This window comes from Lactuca saligna, chromosome 1 (genome assembly GCF_052625555.1).
Source record: "Lactuca saligna cultivar CGN05327 chromosome 1, ASM5262555v1, whole genome shotgun sequence".
NCBI classification, from domain to species: domain Eukaryota; kingdom Viridiplantae; phylum Streptophyta; class Magnoliopsida; order Asterales; family Asteraceae; genus Lactuca; species Lactuca saligna.
Genome location: NC_136417.1, coordinates 147,085,521 through 147,098,386, shown reverse-complemented (window position 1 = coordinate 147,098,386; position 12,866 = coordinate 147,085,521).

Below are 12,866 nucleotides of genomic sequence, written 5' to 3'. Positions count from 1 at the left end.
TTCTATCTATTGTATCTTATATCTAGTACGAGACGGTACTCCCATGGTTTTCAATCTATATCTAGTACGGGATGATAATCCCATGGTTTTGTATCTTATATCTAGTACGGGATGATAGTCCCATGGGTTTCAACTATATCTACTACGGGATGATAATCCCATGGTTTTCAACTATATCTAGTACGGGATGGTAGTCCCATGGTTTTCAACTATATCTAGTACATGATGATAATCCCATGGTTTTCAATCTATATCTAGTACGGGATGATAATCCCATGGTTTTCAATCTATATCTAGTACGGGATGATAATCCCATGGCTTTCAATCTATATCTAGTACGGGATGATAATCCCATGGTTTTGAATCTATATCTAGTACGGGATGATAGTCCCATGGTTTTCAATCTATATCTATCTATAGTTTTCATGTATCAAGGCTATCTTATGTCTAGTACGGGATAGAAATCCCATGATTTTCAGTAAATAATTTGAAGTACAAAACTATACAATGTGGTCCTTAACAAAAACTTTACTTTTAGGAAAATATAGGATTTTCCTGGGATAACAATTGTACATAACCAGAATCGTGTAACAAAACAGTTAACTAAACATTACTTTTAAGAAAATATGGGATTTTCTTAGGTTCGTAACTTTTTCGGAAAACCAAAGGAAACTTATACATTTTCAGAAAATGAACATCTTATGAACTCACCAGCTTTATGCTGATTTTCAAACTGCTTGTATTCTCAGGTCCGCATTAGATAGGTACCCAGCGATCCTTTTGGCGAAGATGGAGTACGTAGAAGACACGTCTTTACTTTTGTTCATATGATACATATGTATAACATTTGTAACACTTTACTTTTGAACATGTGTAAATTCTAATATGTAATGTAATGGTTGTTTAATTTGCTTACTATGTACATTGGTTGTGATACGTAACATGAAGTCACCTCCACCCCGGAACGTTTTTGCCTTCGGTTTTGGGCTGTGACAGATTGGTATTAGAGCCCTTGTTTATAGTGAACTAAGTATACCAGACCTTACATAGTATAAGACTATAAACACTAAGGGGCCTAAGTGCTCTAAACCAAAAGTATACTTCAAAGTATAAGTATTTTCAAAAGTATACAAGTATACCTAACCGTCGAGATCCGTAACTACATGTAGAACAAACATAAGTAAATGGATGTTGTACGTTGCGGTTAAACCTGGGCAGTTATGTAGTCGTGTCTAGGATCAATATAGCCTGGGCAACTATATTCATTCGAGACACGGCCAACATGTGCTTGGGAGTGACTGTGGTGTTCAGCATGCCTAAAACTTACGCTAATACTCCAAACAACGATTCATCGTCACAGCGAATCATGAAATACTATGGGGGTATTTCTCGAGTCAAGTCTTTGTAAAAATCCTCATTCACGCGTTGTTCCTTGATCATTCCTTTAGCGATAATTTATCTTCTTTGATAACTCTTTCCTGCTTTATCGCTTAATAGAATCCTATATCTATTTTACTGAGATATCCCCTGTTCCATATCTCATGATTCAATCTAGAGGACTTATGATCCTCTCTTTCCCTGATATTTTTAGATCAAGATGCCTCCAAGAAATAGAACCAGCTCAAAGAACAACAACAACCCTCCTCCACCACCACCTCCTCCTCAATTTGATCCTGTAATGCTTCAAGCAGTTATTACTACTGCAATGACAGCCGCCATGTCGCAAATGAACCCCGATAGTTCAGGAGGTGGTCCCCAGCCCCAAAACCAGGAAGGTAGCCAGGGATACCGGAAGGAGTGTTCCTATAAAGAATTTATGAACGTGAAACCCACATCCTTCGATGGCACTGGAGGTGTCATTTCCCTCACTCGATGGTTCGAGAAAATCGAATCTCTCTTTGAAATCTGTGCCTGTTCAGAATTTGATAAAGTGAAGTTCGCCGCTTGTACCTGCACTGATAAAGCCTTGACTTGGTGGAACGGCCGAGTCAAATCCTTAACTCTACCTGTAGCTAATACCATGGGTTGGGAGGCCATGAAAGATCTTCTTCTTGCTGAGTACTGCCCTCGGGACGAAATACAGAAGCTGGAGCATGAACTCTGGAACCTGAAGATGAAAGGTTCCGATATCGCCGCTTACACTTCAAGGTTTGACGACATGGTGCTACTCTGCCCGGGAATGGTTACCCCAGAGAGTAAGAAGATAGAGAGACTCATCTGGGGGCTAACCCAGGCAACAAAAGGAAACGTCTTAGCTGCGAGGCCAGATACATACGACAGCGCCAAAAGCTTAGCACAAACCTTAATCGATCATAGTGATGACCTTGAGGAAGCAGCAACCACTCCTAAGCCATCATAAAGGAGTGGTGAGAAAAAAAAATTTTGGAATAAGAAGAAGAGTCAACTTTCTCAGGAGTCCTCGAAGAAGCAACAAACAGTGGCAATTCGTGTTGCTATTGTCCCTGCTGCTGTCTCTGCCATTGGATCCACAGCTCAGACTCCTACCAGTGGATATACCAGTACCCTTCCTTGGTGCGACAAGTGCAACTACCATCATCGTATTCCCGGGGCATGTCGCGAAACACTCTCCAACAACTGTGGCAAGAAGGGCCACCTTGCTCGAAAAGGCAGAAAACAAGCCCAATCAACCAACCTATCATCCGGAGCAGGTGTCAGTCAGGCCTGCTACTGTTGTGGCGAAGTAAGGCATTTCAAGAGAAATTGCCCCAAAGCAGCAACAAGTGGCAACGCTGTAAGAGTCCTAGCTATAGGACAAGGTGAGGCAGCCGCCGATCCCACCATTGCCACAGGTATATTCCTCTTTGACAACCCTTATGCTTGCAATCCTTTTTAATTCTAATACTAAAAGATAATCTGTTAGCTATTCATTTGAATATTTTTATAAACATAGTCTTTAACTAGTAACCAAAACGTTTACCGTCGAGATGTCTAACAACGAGAAAGAGGACGTTAGCGATAGATTCATAGTCTATACCCTTACCTCGAACGATCATTCCTTTCCCATTGACCTAATGTCAGTTTCCATAGAGAGCTTTGATGTTATCATTGGCATTGATTGGTTGAGTTCCAATCATGCGGATATCCTTTATTACGAAAAATCCATCCATCTCAACCTTCCCTCTGGTCAGACTCTCACGATCTATGGCGATAAGTTTAGCTCAAATCTTCATATCATTTCCTGCATCAAAGCTCAAAAGGTTTCCCAAAAGGGAGTGCCATAAATTCCTAGCCTATGTGACCATTGAGAATCAGGAAGTTGCATCCCCAAAGTCTACAACTTTCCTGGTGTCTTTTCCCGAAGAGCTTCCAGGAATTCCTCCCGAATGTCGAGTCGAGTTTCGCATCGACCTAATTCATGGAACTACCCTCGTAGCCAAACCCCCATGACGATTAGCGCCAGCCGTAATGCAGGAGTTATTTAGTCAGCTTGATGAATTGACCATTAAAACCGATATCCCCTTTCCTCGAATAGATGACCTTTTCGATCCACTTCAGGGAACCAGCCACTTCTCAAAGATAAACCATAGGTCAAGATACCATCAACTACGAGTCCATGAGAATGATGTTTCTTAGACAGTATGCAGGACTCAATATGGTCACCATAAGTTCGTAGTGATGCCCATCGGTCAAACCATTTTCCTTGGTCATGTAGTAGACGATGGAGACATACGTGTGGAATCCTCCTAAGATCAAAGCAATAGAAAATTAGTCGGCAGTGAAGATACCCACAAAAACCCATCAATTCTTGAGTCTCGCTGGCTATTATAACAGGTTCATCCAGAATTTTTCCTGAATAGCCAAAACCCTAACCATTCTGACAAAGAAAGATGTACCTTCTTGTTGGAGGTCTTACTCTGAAGAGACATGGTACGCCTTGGAAACAGCGGAAAACTCAACCCGAGGTACATTGGACCCTTCGAGCTCCTCATTAGGATCGATCCTGTGATTTACAAACTCCAACTAGCTTCAGAATTTAGCAGTATCCCCAATAGCGATGGTTCGTTGGGATGCCAAACTAGGACCCGAATTCACTTGAGAGCGCGAAAATCCGACAAAGTAGAAGTATCCGTATTTCATTCTGAATCCATATATTATACGTAAAGTTTGAATTTCGGTATGAAATTCCCTCTAACGGGGGCGCGGGGGGGGGGGGGGGGGGGATAATGTGACAACCCGAAGTTGTTCCATCGCCGTAACCTGTTCCGCCCGTAAAACCCGTCTTTAGCAATTTGTTCCGATTTCGTTTTTGGGCTAAATTATTTAAATTTATATGTTTATTATAATCTCATGAGTGTCCAAACTCCCTAGAAACTCATGTAAACAGCCCAAATTATTATTTGAAAAATTCTAGAATTGGTCCCGCAGGGTTACGACAACTTAATCGGGTACGACTAAAAGCTTCGGTAAACGTCAGTATCGGGTAGAATTCCACCATGTCCTAAACCCGAACCATATATAAAGTTTATTAAGCGTCATTTAAAGCTTTTTCACTCTCTGTCTAACCTCTCTCCTCAAATCCAAATTCTAATTCCAAAATCATCAAACTAAGGCTCCAAATCATCAAGGTAACTATCCTAGCTCCTAGTATAACATCTTTAGCCTTCATTTTTGTGTTCAAATCATGGAATAGGACCATAAACATGTGTTTACAGCCCTGGAACACTCTTGGTCCGTGAACACATATAAAATGGGTTTTGGAGCCTAAAAACCCTTCCAAACCACATTTGGAGCTTACATATGATTTAGGGGCTTACGAAACTGGACTTAGAACACATTAAACTCATCATTTAAGGAGTAAACATGATTTTACTGCCCTAGAACGTGCTTGGTTCGTAAACACCCATTCATGGGTAGTAAACTCCTTCTAAGGTGTTAAATTTCCATTTAAACACACCAATAGCGTTGGATTAAAGTCTCGAAACAACCACAATCGAGTTAGAGGCCTTAAACTTAATGAAAACCACTCCCAAAGGAGCTTACAGCCATAAACCCTCCAAGGATGGATTCCTGGGACGTAAAATCCTATAACTTAGTCAAATGGTGCCTTAAATTCATTATATGGCTTTTAGATTTAGCTATGAACACTTGTAAATGACCTAGGACCACCAAAACATCAAAAGAATGTGTGTGGGGGATTTTACGGCTGTAAACTCTTAGTTTACTTCTATAAACTCCACTAAATGGTCCACATGTGGGTTTAATCCATTCCTATACCTTAGATTTGATCCTAGCTAATTTCCCCAAGTGATATTTGACCATTTAGCACCATAAAACCCCTCATCTATGAGTTCACGGTCGTGAACTCATGTGGAGTTGGTCTTAGGGCCGAAAACTCTATAAGGAGTTTACTCTTGAAGAGTAAATACATTATCCAAACCATATACGTCCTTAGATGTCACCCGGGTCACTCCAAACACTTGATTTGAAGTGTTTTCGCATCTTGGAGTGTATAATCACATCTAATTAGTGATTTAAAGTCTAATTAGATACAATTGTGTATCATTTCACATTACATAGGAACCACGCACGTTTTAAAGCCTTGAACTGACGTTTAGCATCCAAACCGACACATTCCGCGATTGGTGAGTTCATACCTCTACGCCTTTTCCGTGTTTTTCAATGTTTTCAGGGAGGAATACAAGCAAAATTATAAATGTTTTCAAAACCTAAAACTGATGTATTTCTATAAATATCTTGCTAACCTTTAGATATCTTTACCCCTTATGTATTATTTTGAGCATAAGGGATGTTTTCACGACTATAACAACGTGGATTTCAGTAAAGGAAACAATCAAATCAATTAAATTATTATGGGAATAATTTGGGATCTTTAGTTCTTGTTTTACGAACATAGATTTACGTAAAGTTAATAGATAAACTATGTCTGATTTAGTTTATCTCTATTTAATTTAGAATATATTGCCAGATAATTCCATGTTTTGACCTAATTTGGAAGACACATACGTTGGACATGCATGTCCAAAAGCACCGATTTTTATGATGATCTAGGTGTAGGAAACCCTTTTGGAACTTATGGACTTGTGGCTATGGTGATTCAGTACTTAATGAATTAGTTTATGCCTTATGTTGTCATTGAGGACTTAGGTGTAGAGATCTTAACTTATTGGGATGTCTTAATGGATAAAGTTGCAAAATTTATCCATCAAGACCTTAGGAAGGACTTGATCTGAGCTTTGGAGCTCTTGGAGTAGAAAGGAAAACAACTTAATCCATTAAGTTATTGAAACCCAGTTTCTACGATGTGGAATTTCGGCCAACACGACGTGGCGACTAGGGGATCCTCAACTATTTTATCGTCACTATGCTACAACGTGGCCAATTGGAGGCCACAACATGGAGACTCGTTGAAGTTGATTTTGACCGTTGACTTTATGAATTGGTTGACTATTGGCTATTTGGCTAGTTTAGAGAGTGGACTAAGGGATTACCTTGTATGGTTTATTAGGACGTGTATAGCACCCGATTCACTGATTGTGAAAGCTAATAGTTATTTACTACGTCCTCAAGGTGAGTCTTATCACTATACTATGTAGGATGCTAGTTGTCTTTGTGACTCTCACATTGTGTGATAGGCATGGCTCGTTTGTATGTTGGATGGGACCTGTTTGTATGTTGGGTGGGGCCCTTTATGGATGTTGGGTGGAGCTCGTTGTGATGGGCGGGGTCTAATATGATGGGTACAGCCCAATATGTGGATGGGACCCGATGTTATCTATGGTATGTGGTACTTTGGGGAACTCATTATGCTTCGTGCTTACAGTTTTATGGTTTAAATATTTTTAGGTACTTCTAATTCCAAAGGGAAAAGTCTGACTTGACTGCACATCACCCCCTGATAGTTTTTTTCTCATTGATTATTATCATGTTACTCAAATGTCTGATATATATTTTACTATGATTATTCTTGAACAAATGTTGTATGGTATTGATTATTTGAAAATGAAATTTTCTATTAGTATTTTGTGACGTTACAAGTACAAATAGCGTATGTGGATATTGTATTATTCTGGATATTTTCTTACTAAAACTCATTTGGTGTAGAAAAATACAATATAAGGGATTTAACATGGTAGAATAGAAAAAATAATCATAAATATTGTTTCATACTATTTTCCAACAAAATAAACAAACTTGTATATTCCATTTACATGAATTTGTATCTTCCTCTTTCTCATTCAATATGATTACATGCTCCACAATGTAGAGTCTTAAGTGTTCTAAAATCATATTTTTTTTTCCATCTTATACACCGAAATCTAGCAATCGCATCTACATATATGAATTATTTATATCTTTATATTAACCAAATAGATATAATAATTATCAATTATTAACCATAAGCTAAGAAAACTCTTCACATGTAGTTATTAATTATTTTAAAGTTGAAATGGTAAGTACACATAATTAATCATATATATATATATACATACGTTAAAAATTTACTAATTAGTTCTTAGTTAAACAAACTTTTGAGTTGTCCTAGACGTTTTAAATGAATATATTGTAAAGAAAGTTGTGTCTTTTATAATAGATATATAGATTAGACATCTTGTCGTGTTTTTATATATTTTAACACATATTCTAGTAATATATTCATTAATAATATAATTCTACTTTTGTAATTATATTAGTTGCATAGTCAATGACCAAACTCAATCAAACAATGATAGAAAACATTGCAAACTAAAAACATACATCTTTAAGAAATCGTAACAATTTACCTGAAATGTGGTCATTGTTTTCTTTGGTTCTAAACACACAACCATAAACGTTTTCTTGAAATGTAAAGAAATTTGAAGGAACAATTTATGAAAATCAATTGAAAAGGAGAAAATAACACCATATGGCTTTGAGTATTTCAAAACCTTTATTATGATACTCAGTGTTCTTCCCAGTATACTTCACCATTAAATGCTTTCTTTTAGAAATCAACATTTCAAAACTTTCAACCTTGTTGATGTATAAATTTTTCATCATTATACTCTCTTTTAATTTTATATGTGATTTGCATGTCGAAGTATTTACTAATATGATTGATCATTTTTACAGTAATAAAATATATACACAAGTAGGAAAACAAAAACTTCTTAGAAATTTATAAATATTGTTGTAATTATCATTAATTTTGAAAATATGAAAAGCCATAAGTTTCAAATCCATATGGTTTGAAGTAGCTATTCGTCTCTAACCACATGAGTTTCAATTATCTCCTTTATAGTTTATATATATATATATATATATATATATATATATATATATATATATATATATATATATATATATATATATATATATATATATATATATATATATAACATGGAAAAAGAGTTAGCTCCATGTATAAATGATAAAAATTGTGAGGATCGTATGATTAATTTTGGATCAATCAACATCAATGGGCAAATTAGTTAAATTGTATAATTTATTTATAATTTTTATTAACCAAATAATTAAATGACTCTGATTAAAAACCTATAATTAAGGAATTCAACCCATATCACGTTGTGTCACAGGGTTTATTTTCATACATCGATGAGACGACAAACACCAAGATAAATCATATACGATGTGAAGACTAGCTAATCCTTATATTCTTCCTAACATTTTTAAAGAATGTGGTACCATTCTTCGAGAATATGTTTACTTTCTTATAACTTCATTCAGTTAGAATTTTTGTTTACAATACAAGAATTATTGTTTCGTTGAAGAATAAAACAATAAAGTGAAATTGATTCTCGAAGAATGGAATGTAGAATTGACACTGATTTTTTAGAACGGAATGTAGAAGATTGAAATGTTCATTTCTATTGTTAAAATTTGATCGTAAAAATTCTTAAATTTTGGTTTCTATATATTCTTTAAAATTTTGTATATATTATTGTTTTATGTTATAAAAATGATTCTTATTTTTATAGTATATACTCTTGATTATATTGTAATATATTTCTCTTAAAAAAATACTATGTTATTGTCTTATATATGAGGTGTGTTCTTTAAGTATGTTACTTCTAAAAAATGTAATCTTAAAGAACCAAACAATACAAAACTATTAAATAAGATCATGTTCTTTGAGAATGAAAGAATCAAAATACATGTTCATATGTGTTGAATCAAAACATATATAAAAAAAAAAATTATTTGGTTTAAATATGTTGTTTTTTAATTAATTTTACTTAGTTGCCTAAAACATAGATAACTCTCATTTCTCTTTCTTTATTAAATGTCAATTTGCCCTTATAATAAATAATTGTAATTATAGAGCAGATGTTAGTCTATGTTAATAAAATATACTTTAAGATCACGTCTCTTTATTTTTTCAATATAATGATTAAAATTTGATTACACGTTCATACAATACATTTGATCATAACCCATATATAAGCTATAGGGTTAGGATCCTTTGCAAACCAATATTTATGTACCAACCTTTTTGTGTGGTTTTTTTTTTTTTTTTTTTTTTTTTATACTTAAGACATTAAGTTCGTTGTATAGTAGTGTATAAGCATAAAAATTCTCTAAAAAAAGTGCACATATGAACATATATGCACAAAAGCCAAAAGTGTTTACATATATTCATGAAAAATAAATTTTATATGCTCTCATTTTTTCGAGTCTTTTTTGTTTTAATTTTTTAAATTTTTTAGTTTTCTTTTTTTTACAAATACACTTCTATATGACTGACTCATGTCTTAAAACACTTATGTTAAAAATAAATAATTCACACGAAAATGTTCGTGGAAAAATATTGGTTCACATAAGATATATATATATATATATATATATATATATATAGGTTCAGGTTCAGTTGAGACCATTCTAATTTTGTGAGACCGTGATATCAAATCTAAAAATAATTTTAAAATGCAAAATAAATGGTAAAATCCAAAATTTCTTTTTTTAAATATTATTTTCGGAACTTGAATTAACTAAAAAAAATTAAAAAACAATAAAAATAAAAAAAAAATCTCGTTTTTTTTTTTTGAAAAATACGTGAAATATTCTAAATAGAATATTACACTTACATATTTTAAAAAATAATTTTAAAATGCAAAATAAATGGAAAAATCTAAAAATTCTTTTTTTAAATATTATTTTCGGAACTTGAATTAACTAAAAAAAAATAAACAAAAAAATCCTATTTTTTTTTTTTGAAAAATACGTGAAATATTTTAAATTGAATATTACATTGTATATATTGTAAAAATAATTTTAAAATGCAAAATAAATGGAACAATCAAAAAATTATTTTTTTAAATATTATTTTTGGACCTTGAATTAACTAAAAAAAATTAAAAAAAAAATAAAAAAATGCATCTCACGGTCTCACAAAATTAGACCGTCTCACATGAACCTAACCCTATATATATATATATATATATATATATATATATATATATATATATATATATATATATATATATATATATATATATATATATATATATATATATATATATATATATATATATATCTTTTGAGAACCAATATTTTCCCGCTAACTCTACAGACTTTTTTGTGTGATTTTTTTAAAGTGACTTAAGGAATTAAGTCGGTTATATAAAAGTGGAAAAAAATTGAAAAAATTATGCACTTATGAAAAGTGATGTATGTAGAAACATTGAAAATGCATATTGTTAAAAATAATTTTCATATGTTCACATTATTATTATTATTATTATTATTATTATTATTATTATTATTATTATTATTATTATTATTATTGTGAATGCACTTTTATATAACAGACTTAATGGCCTAAGCCATCTTCTTTATAAAAAAAGTTCACACGAAAAATTTGGGGAGTTCACAGCAAAATATTGGTTAACAAATGATCCTTACAATATATATATATATATATATATATATATATATATATATATATATATATATATATATATATACACACACACAGACACAAGCACACATACATTAGTAGGTATCCGCACGATGAAGCAACGAAAAAAATTTCTTTTGTCGAATAGTTTCTAACTGATTTTAGTTTTCTTTCTAACATATTTCTGATTAAAACTAAGAGTTTGCTAAATGTGAAGGACAATACATCTGGATGAAAACAAAAACTTTTTTTCTTGAAAACACTATACTTTAAACCAGTGTTTTAACAATCGGTTTTTTAGGTGAACCGGTACGGTGATCAGTTCTCGATTCAACCAGTTTAACTGGTTTGACTCACGGGTCAACCGATTTTTATAATTTTCACCTTTTTACCATTTTTTAAACGTACATACATATATAAATCATTTGATGTTTACAAATCCAAACATTAAAAATACATATAAAAATAAGTTATAGATCAACTTAAATATATTAAGATAACACATAACCATAAGTTTTATTGTTTTATATCTATCCGTATATGTAAAAAGAAAATAAAATATAATACCGAAACAAAATATAGTTTTAGATTAATACAAACATATCAAAAAAAATTATAACATTTACCATATGCTTTTATCTCGAAAAAATTAAATAGATTTGAAAAAAAAAAACACAAAAGTTTAATATGTAAATGGTTCTTTTCTGTGTGCCTTTATTCGGTTTAACCGGTTCAACCGGCTTATTTTGATCGGTTCAACTGAGTTTTTCTCAAAATCTGCCAGTTCAATCCGGTTCAAAAATCGATGTAAAATCGTTGATAGTTGAACTGTTCCCTCCCTCGGTTCCGGGTCCAACCGGTTCGATCTGCCGGTTCAAACCGATTTTTAAAACATTGCTTTAAACATGGTTGCATCGATCATTTTGAACTTTCCAGCATTTTTCTTATTGGTTATTCTCCTAATGCTGTAAAAATCACTAGATTTATTAAAGTGAAATCTACCAAAAAAAAAATCTCAATATTTTCGATCAATTTACGGTTTAATCCCAACTTTTATTTTTAGAACAAAAAATTCATGATTATTTTATATTTTTAGAACAGAAAATTCAGTTTATAGTTTAATCAAAACTTTTATTTTTAGAATTGAAAATTCATAATTATTTTATATTATGCTTAAGTTAACCAAACAATTATTATTTTATTTTTTTAACAGATAATGAAAGATTATCATATAAAATTAGATAATCAAAAACTTTATGTTCAAAAAATAAATGTTGGAATTAAAACATAAACCAATGCCGGTTCAAAAAAAAACATAAACCGACCTAAAACATTAAAACTTTATCGGAGATTTCCCTATATTAAATTGTCATTTTTAATAGGCATGAAAATATTGTCAATTTATAGATATCCAGTAGTTAAAATATATGTTGAATATGTTTTATATACACTTAAAAGTTTATCATTCGTATTTAATTAGATTAAGTATAACGCTTTGTTGGCATTTATTTTGTTTTGAGAAATAGAAACACATTATAAGCAATATTTTTTTATATAGTAAACGAAGTTAAGTTTTATAAATATTGTAATCATAATCTCTTAGAATCCCCAAGAATAACAAATATTAGTTTACCGGAAAAGGTTACATAAGTTATTAGATTATTATAAAAATGAAACAAAGTTTGAACAAAGGTTCAACCAATCACACAACCACTCTGTTGTGTGATATCAACATCTAATTGATTTAATGGCAAATTTACAAACAAACCCGAGAAAAAAAATCTAAATGGCGAATCCACAATAAAAAAACCAATAACACCAATTATCAAAACTCCAATTGAGTTACAATTTTAGATCTTCAAGAGGCCCTATATATTAACATAATTCTACACCCACCGAGATGAATGATGAAAGTAAACATGAGAAACTCAAAAATATTGTAAAAGTCAAACGACTAAGATACACACACAGTTATATAGAGGGAAATGCA